The sequence below is a fragment of the Balaenoptera acutorostrata genome, chromosome 12, assembly GCF_949987535.1.
Source record: "Balaenoptera acutorostrata chromosome 12, mBalAcu1.1, whole genome shotgun sequence".
Taxonomy (NCBI): domain Eukaryota; kingdom Metazoa; phylum Chordata; class Mammalia; order Artiodactyla; family Balaenopteridae; genus Balaenoptera; species Balaenoptera acutorostrata.
In genome coordinates this window covers 54,701,626-54,715,515 of record NC_080075.1, presented here as the reverse complement: position 1 = coordinate 54,715,515, position 13,890 = coordinate 54,701,626, and the positions used below count along the sequence as shown (strand labels likewise).

Sequence of the window (13,890 nt, the reverse complement as noted above, 5' to 3'; positions counted from 1 at the left end):
TTATTTAAATGTGAGAAAAGGATCTATCATGGGTTAAACTCTCCCAATGTGCCTGGGCAGGGGTAGGGTGTTAATTGTTTACTCCTCCCAACAGCTGGAGAAGTAGAGATAATTAAACAGTGAGAGGAAGTTCACACAGTAAATTACAGAGGCCCACAAGGTCCAAGACCCCTGCTGCTACCCTCTACTGCCCCCTTTCTCCTTACTCTCCAAGGGCACCCCTGGAGAGGCTAAGGCCAAAATGGGGGGAAAAAAATAAAGATGTTGGGGAGTGAGGATATTGATAGCTACCCCTGTGATCTGACCTCGGTTCCCTGAGCTCTGTTTACTCCTTTTCCTGGCCTGGTGGTGCCCACTCCCCACCTTCCAGGACCCTCGTGCTGACCATTTTTACCCCGTACCTCTATTGAAACCTATTCCAAGGAAAGGGGCTCAGGTTAGTGAGTGAACTATAGTATCACCTACAGCAGGGCTGCCCAACAGACTTTCTACAACGATGGAAATATTCTATTCTGTGCTGTCCAATATGGCAGCCACAAGCTACATGTGGTTGTTAAGCACTTGAAATGTGGCCCTACATGGAAGGTCTTGAGTGCCAGATGAAGAAGGCAGGATTTTGTCCTAGGGGTGGTAGGGAATTATAGGAGGTATCTGAGCAAAGGAATGTTTTACGGGAGCAGGAAGGCTTTATGGTTTTATTTGCTTATTGGTTTGATTGCTACCGTTGACTGATCATGGCCTTCCAGGTGATGGACCCTGTTCTAAGCTCATGCACAATCTCATTTAATTCTCAAATACAGCCATCTGAGGTTGATGTTTTACAGATGGAGAAACTGAAGCTCAATTATGGTAAGTGTCATGCATTACTGAGTGGCAGAAGAATTGAACCCAAGTCTGTCTTATTCTGAAGCCTCAGAGCACTATGCAGCACTGACTTTAAGAAAATTCAGCTTCTATCAGGATGTGAAAATGGACTGGAATAGGAGGAGGGAGATGAAGTGCTCAGAAACAGCACCGACACTCAGAGAGGCTAAGTAAATCCTTGCTCATTTAAATTGAATTGAGTGAAGGTTCTGGAACGTCTTTAATCCCAACCAGGCTGCCAGGAACTAAATCTGGCCCAGGCCTCTAAGAAACCAGTTTTCACCTGGCAAGCTGGGGATCCACAGCCCTTATAGGCTGTCACACAATTACTGTCCATTAGAGAGGCTAACAAGAGGGGCCACTTGGCAGGCCTGTTCCTGGGGGCTGTGGCCAAGCCTAGGACCACCTGAAGGGGACAGGTGTGAAGACTTGCTGTGTGACGGTGGCATTTCCGCTGGCCCTATCCTAGGGCCCTGCCAGTCCCCAGGTCCTCTCTGAGGATATCTGAGCTGACCTCCCCAGCTGGGAAGAGGGGCCTGGACCAGGGGCCTGTAGGGCCCAAAGACGAGGTCAAACGCAGAGATTCAGAGTTCAGGGAAGCAGGATCAAGAGGCTCTGATCTCCAGAAAATCACTTTAAGTGAAATTTGTCTTCACATCCTGGTTCAGCCCTGAGTCCTCTCCCAACCTACCCCCAACCAGAACTTCAGTTTCTCATACCCCCGAGGTCCTCTTGTCAGAAAACTTTCTGAAAAACACATTTATCCTAAGATGTTAGGACATTATAATCATCTATTCCCCTTACAGGAAAGTTGTTCCATGGTGGAATTCCAGGCCCTCAGTTTGGGAGGATGGGACTTGAGTTAAGATCTAACCTGTTTGTAGACAAGACCAGTCTGGCTGATATGGAAGCAACTGGGAGAGAGTTTCTGAGAAAACAAGTAGGCATAACTAGGCATATCAAATTAGATGAGGTAACTCCTTCAGTCTGCAAGTATTTCCTGAACGCCCCATCATATACCAGGAGCTGAGAGGCAAACAGAACAGTGAAAGAGACAGCAGATGAAAGAGCTTTGGACTTGGTGACAGAAGACTTACCTGAGTTTTGAATTTGAGCTCTACCACTGATGAGCTGTGTGATCTTAAACAAATTATTGGCTTCTCTCAGTCTCATTTCCAGTTTTCTTTGATTTGGTAGACAGAGCCGAGAAGTTAAGAGCTTAAGCTTTGGCAATAGACAGACCTAGGTTTGAATCCTAGTGTTGTCACTCACTGGTGGTGGGCCTTGGGAAAATTCCTTGATCTCTCTATGCCTCAGTTTCCTCATCTGGAAAATGGGGACAGCAGTTCTACATTTCCTGGTTGTTATAAGAATTAAATATAATAATAAATGTACAGTGCTTCATATACTATCTCAGAATCTCAATATGTTGATTATTATTATATTCATCTCTTGTTGCCCCAGGATTAGGTGTCAGACGAGGAGGAAAAGGAAATGCCGGGAAACTGGGGGATGGCTATCAGAAATGAAGCTGGGTCAATGGGAGGATGAAGCCAAACAGAGATGGCCCAGGCTCAGGACCCAGGCGAACTTACTCAGAGTTGTGCGATCGTGCACGAAGGTGATGGCTGAAGGGGGGGTGTGGGCTGAAATCCCACCTAAACCCCACTCTCTAAACAAGCTTTGCCTGTGCTGGCAGCATCCTGCACAGGGCCAGGCAGGCAACAGGACAAGGCCTGCTCTAAGGGGTGGGAGCAGGCCAGCCTCTGGGATAGGCAGAGGCAGAAGGAAGGCAGTCTCACAGCTGAAGGAGTCTGGTGGCAGCAGCTGGTGTTCCAGGGACAGGGCTCAGCTGCAAAGACCTCGCATGAGAGGGCAGGGCACAACTCAGTTCCCAGAGCCTTTCGGGGCTGGTAGGAAACCAAGGCAGGTATTCACGCAAGGGGCTACCCAAACACGATGGTCAGCAGGCACAAAGCAAAGGGCCCTGATGATGGAACAGACTGCAAGGTCAGGCTGGGCCCGGGCACAAGGTTGACTCTCTCCTGGGTCACAGAGGACGAGCAACTGGGGCCTGAATTTGCTGCTACTGATGATGCAATGGGCAGCTGTTGATGCTGGAGGGGGCAGGCTGTGGGGACAGGGAGCTGGGCAGATCTATACAAATTTTTTTCCAAACCCTTTGGCAATCGAATGCTCTTCACGATCTGTGAGGCTGTGTGGTAGGATTTACCTCTTTCAGGAAGGGTGGCCTCCCTAATGAAATGGTGTTAGGAGCAGGGGGATATTCCTCTGCCCAGGAATATTGCCCTTATGGTTCTCTGTGCCAGTGTGATCTCTTTGGATAAAGTCAAAGGTCACAAGCTCAGATGCTACAGGAGCCAGGCAGTGGCATAAATGGGAGAAGGAGACCAGACATAACGATAGGGAGCAGTAGGGAGTGGTAGGGACTGTGGCAAACCAGCAAGCGGATGTTTTAGTGAAGGTTTAAGGAAAGTAGCAGATGCTCAGTGCAACCAACTCTTACCCACTGGGAATATATGACCAGCACTTTCAGTTCTTCCAATTTTCCAAAAGAAGCCAGAAACCTAAATTTTTATTTAAAAAAATTCTTTTAAATACCTGTTTTTTAATACCAGCAATAAATTATTATTTATTTTTTTTTTTAACAAAACTCTTGATGTTATCATGATCTGACCAAACCCGCAAGCACTTGTGGGTCACACGTGGCCTCTGGTTTGGGAATTCCTCTCTCCAGGATCCCCTGAAGATGCAGCCCCCTCTGAGAGAGGTCTCACATTGGGTCCCTAATATCTCCAGGAGGGAGTGCTACTCCAATGCACTCTTTCTTTCTTGCCCCTAGGGTGCTCCTTCTTCCTTTCGCCCTGTCAGAGATCACGGGGTAGTAAAGGAGGTGGGACTCGCCCCCTGGGCTTTGGCATTTGTTTTATTATACATTATGGTCAGCGTTACAGGCTCTGTCTCTCAGAGGTCCTTCCCCCAACTTCTACCCCCTCCCCCAACTTCCAATTAGGAAGAGGGTTTGAGACCAGACTGCAGGCCTGTGCTGGGAGCTCTCTGAAGAATGCAAGAGAAATGCAAGATGAAGTCTTTCACTCTGGCTGCTAAGAGGAGACACATGTGGAACACCACAGAAAGTCTCCATTGTTCCTTCCTTCCTTCCTTCCACAGGCATTGACTGGGCCCCAGTTGTGTGGCCTGTAACCCACTGGGGAGAAAAGACTTTGACTCCACCATGCTAAAGCTGTAAGCATCTTTTTGGATCATCTACTTATGGTTAATCTGGAGTTTTCGATCTCTCTCCCTCTCTCTTTCTCTTTCAGCAGCATTTTAGAAGCCTGGTCCATTAATCAGATTAAGGTGGGTTCTCTGATCAAATAGGAGAAATCCTGAAGTTCCTGTCCACTTGGTTTTTCTCCCCACCACCCAACCTCCCAGCCCCAACCCCCAACTTCCAGCCATCTGTGAAGTCTCTGAGGAACCCTCCTGGGAAAAACAGTTTGAAAAATCATTAATCCAGTCCAACCCCTGAAGATCCCAGTTTTGGAAACTGAGACTCTGAGAGGTTAACTTACTTGCCCAAGGTCATACAACTGCACCTCCTGATTGCAGGCAGGTCTCTTTCTTTGGCCACCGTCCCATAGTAGTGTAAATTCAAAGTCTCCAGAAAGGGAAGGTTAATGGTGGGGAAGCTGGAGGGCAGACAGCTCAGCATGGGCCTGCTCCCCTGTCAGGGAGGCACGAAACTTGAGTGGAGGCCCTGCTGGGTGGTTGAAGGGGCAGAGGGTCAAGCAGGTGTTAAATTCCAGAAGCCTAGAGATAAGCAGTGTGAGGCCAGTGGAAAACTGGGATGGGGCTAGGATCAGGTTTGATGTGGAGAAAAGGCCTAGGGGGCAGGCTTTGGGTGGAGATAGAGTTGGAAGATTGGGGTTTTTTCCCTCTCAGTTCACCCAGTTGAATCTGCTGATGGACCCCAGGTGTATTCAACTTTGAAAGCACAACAGAAGGCTGGAAAGCCCAGGCAGACAGGCAGGCACACGGTCCGGTGAAAGTGGTGTATTAAGTAAGCCTTAGGACGGCAGCTGGGTTGCATTAAAAATGAATCAAGATGATGTTTGAATGGAAACAAGAGTGGAGTGCTGGGGAAAAGGTGCTCTGAGGGCTGCCTATGGCCAGGGCAGGGCAAGGTTCCACAGCAGGGCCAGGTCAGCCCCAGAAGCCAGCCGGTGGCTCCCAGTGTCTATGCAAATGAGACAGGAAAGGTGGAGGTAGGCTTGGAGAATGCCCCTTCCTGGGAGCTTCTGGGGACTTTCATTCTCTTACCCACAAAATGGACACAACCATCTCAACTCTGCCTCCATCTTGGGGCTGTTGTGAGAAGCAAATGACATCAAGTTGAGACCCATTGAAGGCTTTTACCAAGGCTAGGGTCGCAACTATACATGCCATCAGAGGTGGCGAAATGTGTGCACTGGCCCTGGAGTAAAATTAGGGGGAGTAGAGACTAGGGAGTGCTTGCCCTGCCCGCAGGCTTTCAGATTAAAGATTCTAAAGCCACATTCTGGCCAAATGAAATGCATCTGCCCCGCACCCGGTCCCTGGCCTGCACTCCCTGAACTAAGGTTTTAACAGATGATTGCTTAAGGTCTGAGCCTCCCAGTGGGACATATATTCTAGGGAGTCCTCAAGAACTGCCCTGTCCATGATAATAGCCACTAGCCCCATGTGGCAATTTACATTTAGATTCCAATTAATTAAAATAAAAAATTTAGTCAGTCACACTAGCCAAATTTCAAATGCTCCATAGCTACATGGGGCTAGTGGCTACTGAACTGGACAGCGCAGATATAGAACATTTTCATCAGCACAGCAAGCTCTGTGGGTCAGGGCTGCTCTAGGACTATAATTGGTGGAATGATAGGTATTGGAGAGGGAGGTTTCTTCCCTGAGGCTTCTCAATATAATACATCACATATTGGCTTCTTACTCAGCCTAAATTCAAGGTTAATCCTGGAGCCCTTCACTGCTTTCCCACTTCCTTTAAGCCCCAGGCTTTGTTAACTCACTAACTCCTAAGAGTGAAATCTTCATGCTCATTTTGCATCTGCTTAGGACTCAAGGTCTAGTGGGAGAGGGCAAGGGTGACCACTGCTGTTTTCCTCTTCTAGCCAGAGATCTTCTGAGGTTACCGTGTCTTCCACTACATTAATGATTGAGAGCAGGAATTTCTAAACCCTAAGGGAGATGGCAAGCATGATAGAACTGAGGGAGAAATTCTGGGGCAGTTAGGACTGAATGGTACCCAAACAGCCTGGTGGAGGTGGCCACCTGCTCTCCTACCAGGGAGGCAGGATAGCAAAGTCGTGAAAAGCACATCCCAGCTCCTCCACTTACTAGCTGTGTGACTTGGCGTTTATATACGCTCTGAGTCTGTTTTTTCATGGATAAAATAGAAATGGTACTTACCTCAGAGGGCATTTTAAGGATTAAATGAGTTAATGGAAGGAAGGCACTTAGAACAGTATCTGGCCTGGAGTAAGCATTAGTAGTAGTAGTATTTGATTATTTGTATCATGGCCTTGATTGAGGTTGTCAATAAGGCAAGTTCACATACTCAGTGCACTGGTATCCTCCCAACCCTCCCCACACACCCGCTAGATTTTTCCATCATGGCGCCTGTTGAATGCTTAATTATTTGTTTCTTCAATTTTAAGGGCCACTGCTGGGACCCATCACCAAGGTCTTACCCTGCCTTTGCCCCACCGTAGAGCTCCCTTGGTTTTTCCAAAACTGCCTCTCCAGCACTCTGACTACTGCCCAGGCCAAGCAGTAGGCTGCCTCCCAGACCCCAGGGCTCTTTCGGGAAAGCAACACAGGCTTGTCCTTATGCATGGCAGTCGAGGGTTGGTCCTGAAGGTCCACGTGATCCAAAACCAGTGCATCCAGACACTGGTACCTCAAAAGGAGAGCAACTGAAGCCAAAGACAGGTTGAGTCAATCAGATTCCTTCTCTCCAGAATTTGAATAAAGGAAGACCCAAATACTGCGCAGCTTGTTAGCAAGAAAGGCTGATGTTGGGGACTTCCCTGGAGGCGCAGTGGTTAGAATCTGCCTGCCAATGCAGGGAACACCGGTTCAAGTCCTGGTCCGGGAAGATCCCACATGCCGCGGACCAACTAAGCCCGTACGCCACAACTACTGAGCCTGCGCTCTAGAGCCCATGAGCCACAACTACTGAGCCAGTGTGCCACAACTACTGAAGCCTGTGCGCCTAGAGCCCGTGCTCTGCAACAAGAGAAGCCATTGCGATGAGAAGCGTGTGCCACAATGAGAAGCCTGCACGCCGCAACGAAGAGTAGTCCCCCACTCAATGCAACTAGAGAAAGCCCGTGCACAGCACAGAAGACCCAACATAACAAAAAATTAATTAATTAATTAATTTTTTTAAAAAAAGGCTGAAGTTGAAAAGTGAGGGGACCACAGATGTCCACGATGGTCAAGTGAGGGCTGAGGGGAAGGGGCAACAAAAATTACATATGCAGGAAGAGAACCACACGGGACTCTGGGCTGGGAAATGAAGATCTCCGGCTAGAAGAGGAAAACAGCAGTTGTCACCCTGTGCTCCACATGTGCTTCCTTGGCACTTGTCCAGAAATGTTGCTTCTTTTTCCTTCTTCTTCACTAGAAGCCTGGAAGGGATGTGGAGTAACTATTAGCACAAAGGCTCCGTAAGCACCTTTAGGATGTGCTAGAACCACTAATAGAAAAAGCAGCCACCATCAAAATAAACAATTTCTGGGTCAAAAATTTCAGTGCAAACACAGCACAGAGTGCCCTCAACTGCCCAGCAGCTCCTTTCTGGTGGGAAGATGAGTGTCTGGACCCAGGGCCCATCAGAGTGATAACTGCTTTCTCCTCCTGGCTCCAGGGTGTCCCTCCATCCAAGAGAATTGGCCTCCTAGGTAAAGAGGCCACGCTTCAGTCAAGCGTCTGCCAATGTGATTTTTTTTTGTAATATCCTCTGTATCTTTATTTTTTTATTGTTTTTTTGCCAATGTGATTTGATGAACTCATAGTAGAGCAGTTCTCACCAAAAGAGACTCTTTGGCTGAAAAGAGATGAGTCAACCCAGGTGGCAATGTTAACTCCCTGAGCAAGTCCATTTACCTTTCCAGGACGCAGGGAACTCGTCTGCAGAAGAGGAGGAGAGAATATGGAGTAGATGCATCTCTGGGGTTCCTTGCATTTTATTCATTGATCCCAGGGACCCTCAAAAGACACATATCCTTCTTTAGCCTATCAGCCCTTGGCCTTCCTAGCAAGCTAATCTCCTATTAAACAAACCACAGAAATCCTGCCCTTTCTTGTTTGTCTCCCCCTTTCCTTCCTCTGACATAACAAAGGTCTGTGTTGGGGATCCTCAGCTGGGCTGTGGGGTAGAAGCGGTGCCAGGGCCCCACTGAGCAGGGAGGGCTGGCGTCAGCCTTAGTTGTTATGTTGACACCCCGCTTACATGGAAAACTGGGTGAGGCGGCCTGGCGTGTTGTAGGTACCTCTGGGAAAACTGCAAAAGGAAAATTTTAAACACACACACATAACAACCACCACTTCCTAGGCAGTCAGCGCCTCCCCTGCTTGTGAAAAGGAGCCTGGCCCTGTTTTGGGGGTGGAGGGGTGTGGGGAGAGTGTTAGGCCCTACCTACCTGGGCCCCGAGGCTCTGGGAACGCAGAGGCCATTTTCATCCAGCCTTCAGAAGTTTCCTTTTGTGGCATCGCGGGGATAAAAATATTCCTCCCCGAAGGTGCAACCGCAGCACAGCAGATGTCCCTGACTGAGCACTTGGGAAGGAGCTATTAAAAGGAACGTAATTAGGTTGTCATCCTGGGGCCTCCGAGCCAGGCTTCCGAACGCCATCTTTGTTGAAAGTTTTCCAGACGTCAAATATTTGCGGAACCCGATTTACCAAGAAGGCTGTCCTACCCACTAGGACTGAGTGCAGCGAAAGCAAAATGACACGTCCGGTCAACGTTGGCCTCAGGCCCTAAGACCCCTTTGTCTGTGTCTTTGGCCCATTTTGGGTCCTGGCCTCTCTCCCTAATTTCCTCTCCCTTCCTCCACACACATAGCCTCCCATCACAGTTTGCTCTTAGGAAAGGCTCTCTCAGTCATTTACCCCTTAGCATGAATGAGGGTAACCCTCTGAGCACTTCTTCCCTCTCCAGGAACATGGGATTCATGCCTGAGCTCTGTACACTTCAGGGAACAGAAGGCTTTGCCTCCTTTTGTAAAAGGGATGTGAGGCACTGGAGCCACGGTGGGGGGGGCCTTCCTAGTGACCCTGCAACTGTGTTACAGGCAGCTACCTACTAGTCTGTGTCTGGAGCCAGTCCTGATTCCAACCTCCTTTCTGCCTTGGAGTCTGTTGTAATCACTCCCCTCCCTCCTGCTTATTTATCCTGCAGGTTCATCTGCCCATCCATCTTCCTGGCCATTCATCTATCTACGCATCCGACAGTTATTGAGAGGAGTTGTGCTGGGTGGGAGAGAGACGGGTGAGGACCAGCACCCACGGGCCTTGTCATCATGGAGGGAGACAGCATAGATGGAGAAAGACATTCATCAGATAATTCCAGAAATAAGTGGAAACAAAGGAGAAGGAAGTCCATGGTGCTGTGAGGATGTGTTAGAGAGGTAACTGACCTGTCAGGGACAGCATGTGTGTGTGTGTGTGTGTGTTTTGAGGGGGATATGTGTTATGTGCTCGGTGATTGGTTCCTTCAACTGGAACAGCTTGTGCAAAGGCCCTGGCTGAGCCTGAGAGAAAATAACACGATTTTCACGAGATCTTTCTCCTACTGGGCTTCAGGAAACATCAAGGATAGTGGTTATAAAATTTTAAAAGTAGGGAAAAGGAAGGAGAATCTGAAACCGGTTTCTGAAATCCACTGCTGTAAACAAATTTCTTATAGGCAGTTGAGAGATGGCTCTACAAACAAACAGATTTTCTTTGGTGGCAAAGAGAGCTGGCCCTGGTTTCCTCCTCCTCCCAGAGGCCTTCCCTGATACTTCAGCCAGCTTTTTACCCTTTAGCAATATATCACGGTATTTCCCCAGGTCAAGAAATATTATTTTACAATAGAATTGTTAATGCCACCTAATACTCCAGAGTAGGGAAAGCCACAGTTTGACTCGATGAAGCCCCTGTTGTTGGACATTTAGCTTGTTTCTAATGTTTTGCAACCCTAAGTAACTCTTCCATGAATGAACATGCTTGTATATCAACTTTGCCCATTCCTTGGACTTTTGCTCAGGATAAATTTTGCTACATAGTAACAAATAAGGGCCAGTTTTACTAAACACAAGTTTTCTTAACTGCTGAGCCTGTATACCTGATATACAGGTGTACATATACATAGTGCTCTTCCCACTCTGCAGGGATCCTGCTGGGTCCTCATCCATCCACTGAATTTGCAAGAAGGGATGGGAGGAGTCTCAGCAGGAAAGAACCTAAGTGGACAGTGGCTAAGGGCTGTGTGTGGGTGGGGATGATCAGGGGCTCAATCACCATTTACCTCTTTCTCCACCTGTTCTTCCCCATCGTAATGGACCCAGTCTGTCTATGCTGGTGGAGGGTTCTGCCCTGATGCTCAGCACTCCACCTACGTAGACAGAGCCTGAGAGTGGGAGGGGCTAGGACCTCTAGCAGGGAGCTCTCTGCAGGAACTTTCTCCAGAAAGCTCACAGCCCTGAGAAGAATTGTGGGGCTACCTGGAACATATGCCAAAAGAGAGAGTCCCTGGCGGAGACAAGGCTGAGAAACAGGATACCAATCTGTGGTTTAGAGTTCGTTACAGATGTGCTGTGTAAATCACCTAATCTCTCTAGGCCTCTGTTTCTCCATCCATCACATGGAAGTAATCCTCTTTTATCCCTACTTGACCAGGATGATGCAAAGATGAAGTAAATGAATATATATCTACTTAAAATGAGCTACTGAACATGAAAGTATACGGGAATACACAGGCAGAAAAGAAACCAAGATTGAATAAAGCCGTAGAGTATAAGTGGGCTTTGTGTTTTATCCCCAGGGCCTAGAACTGTGCCTGGCATATAATAGGCACTCAGTACATATTTGTAAAATGAACAAAGAAACACATAAACATCTACTCCGTCCTAGACACATGCTAAGTGCCTCATAGGCATTATCCCACTTAGCCCTCACAAACAGCTCTTTACCATGGGGGTATAAAATACTCCCATTTTGCAGATATGAAAGCTGAGGCTCAGACTGTTTAAATAACTGCCAAGCATCATACAGCTAGTGTTTGACAGGATTTAAATTTAAATGTAAGTTCTTCTGATGCCATTCTCCCAGCTCTTCCCACCTCTGTTATATGTCGCAGGAGAAAAGTTGCTGTGATGTGTGCTCATGTTAATGTGCATTAAATGAGATAGTACTTGTTGAAAGCTGCAGCACCCGGCATGCAGTTAGTGCTCTACAAATCTATTATAATACTCTACTCATTAATTTCTATTTTTTATCACTGCATTGTAAGCACCTCAAAGGCAGGGGTTATTCCTCTCCACAAGCAGGACAGAGTAGTTGCCTAACATACCAATTAACTAAAGCATTATTTTTGAATATCATAACGTGGAAGCAGGATTGCTTCCTTTAAGGCAGGGCTTTGTGCTTTGTGGACAAAGCTAATCTGACCGTGACTTTAATGGGAAGCCAGAGCAGGCCATGACTGTCCAGTGGCTTGGAACCCTGGTGGTCAATAAGGAAATGGGTAGAATCGGACACCAAGGAAAAGAACGGTAACCATCAAATGGAACTCCCCTCTGCCCCTCCATTGACACCAGGCGACCATTCTAACAGCCTCTGGCCCCGCCCCCAGGGCCTGCAATCTGATAGGCTCAGCAAAGCAGAGGTGGGTGGGGCCTTGGAGAGACTCTGGCCCAATCATCTGGCTCCACACTTGCTGCCTGGGACTAGGTGGTACAGGAGGTGACTTGACCCCGCAAGAGAAGTCAGGGTTCCTGGAAAACTTTCCTCCCCCACCCCACCCAGAGACAATGCAGGAAAAGAGACAGTCTTTCAGTCTTTGGCTTTGCACTTTACTAGCACTGAGCCTCAGTGTCTTCATCTACAAAATGGAATAGTAATTCCTTTTCCATAGGGTTGTAACAATTAAATAAAATATAACATGCAAAATTGCTTAACATAGGTACCTAATTCATTTCAAGTGCTCAAAAAAATCAGTTGCCTCTGGATAGCAATGTGCCTGAGGGCAGGAACTATATCTGAATCACGGCTTGCCTGGGTGCCCTAGTACTTTTAACTGGTCATACAATGTTGAAGAATGAATGCCTGAATGGCTGGAATCCTCCATTCACGCTTCGTCCCTTCTGGTTAGCTTTGCCTGTTTTTAGTCTCTCAAAAAAATCTCTAGAAGATTTAACACCCTAATCTTTTCCCCCACTCCCAGGAGGGCCTGGGGACAACATGAAGCCTGGGACCTAGGGAGGAAAAGGGGCACTTTCATAACAAAGACAACTTCATGGTGTGACCAGCCCCTCCCTGGATGCTTGCATCCTCATTTTGGACCTTCTTGCTCCAGGATGCTAGGACAGTGGCTTTGACCCACTGCGGGCTATATGAAGGATATTAAAGATACATCAGGCTGCCAGTGAGGATCTGAGAGGGGCTGAGTTGCCCTTAGGGTGGAGTGCTGTGTTCCAGTTAGAATTAAGGAATGAACAATTTAGATGAGTGGTTAGAATTTGGGCATTAAGATTAGAGTTTGGAAGTCACCTGGAGTTAGGGTTTGGTTATTAGTTACCATTGAATTTCTGAATGAGAAATGGAGAGTTGCTAGTAGCCAGATATGGTGGGGGCCATCTCTTTGATCTAAAATTTAAAATGTTCTATACCAAGGACCTACCTCCTTCATTATGGGGAGCCAGAAATTTCTCTCTTCTGACTGGCTCCTCAACAGGCCTGAGTGTACCTGCAGACCGAGCAGGTTAAGCATCTACTACATCTCAGGTGTGACATCTAGCATATATGGTCCCCAAAGTGTCCAGGACACAGCACCCTACAGTGAAGCTGAGGAGACCAGGATGTGAACGATCTGGTCTAGACCCACCCCTGCCATAGCCCAGTGACTCTGGAGGAAACGTAAATCTCCTAGCCTCAGTTTTTCCATCTGGCAAATGGATGTAAACTCAGAGGGCTGTTTGGAAAACCTCAAGAGATCGTGGAGGAAAAACTTTGAAGTAAACATGCTCTCTGGCAGAGTAAGCTGTTCCAAAATGAACTATAAAGCAAAGTCTGGGTACCTTACCCTCAGGAAAGGCTGAAGATCCTCCTTCCCTCCATGAAATCCCAGGTTTTCCAGCTCTTGCCACACTCAACCGTCTTTCCCAAGACCATTTCCAGCAGGGACTTATGCCTCTGAACAGGAACTGACAAAGAAGCAACTCACACCAAAAACTTTCCAGGCTCCTACTCCTCCCCAACACACGCACGCACGCACGCACGCACGCATGCACACCAGCCAGCTCTGGGGCTGCAGTATGTATGACTAATCCTATGAGACACATGGATAAAGTGAGGACTCAACAAATATTTATCACATGAATGAATGAATGAATGAATGAGGGTGTGGGTAAGTGGCTGCATGAATGAGCAGACACACCCTTAGAGAATGAGATGGCTTCCTAATCCAGGATGCTGAGTGCTCCCAAAGAACATCATTTGGGACTTTCCTAGTGAGTGCTCCATGACGGAGCCATACCCTCTTCTTTTCCTCAAGCCCCATATGTCTTCTTTTCTCCCCAATTTCATTGTGGGGGACTGTGTCCTAGACTCCTTTGGGGCCAAATATGCTAGACTCAATACGTGGTATATAGTAGATGCCCAATAAATGTGTGATGAACTGAAGTGGAAGATAAATAAGACTTGGACCCTGTCTTCCAAAACTTTACAATTTAGTGAGAGA

The 13,890-nt window shown here is 47.6% G+C and overlaps 1 long non-coding RNA gene across 2 annotated transcripts in view; it reads right to left on the bottom strand.

Moving 5' to 3' along the window:
* Positions 1–13,380, bottom strand: part of LOC130709404 (uncharacterized) — a 70,816-nt gene extending 57,436 nt beyond the window's left edge. The window contains exons 1-3 of one of the 2 annotated variants that reach the window (XR_009009942.1): positions 13,234–13,380; positions 8,589–8,736; positions 7,347–7,574 (exon numbers count right to left, since the gene is read on the bottom strand). This is a non-coding gene — a long non-coding RNA (uncharacterized LOC130709404). Of the gene's footprint in view, positions 1–7,346; positions 7,575–8,588; positions 8,737–13,233 lie in introns of those variants that run through there. The other variant, XR_009009943.1, reaches the window with a different exon arrangement.
* Between the last annotated feature and the right edge of the window lie 510 nt (positions 13,381–13,890).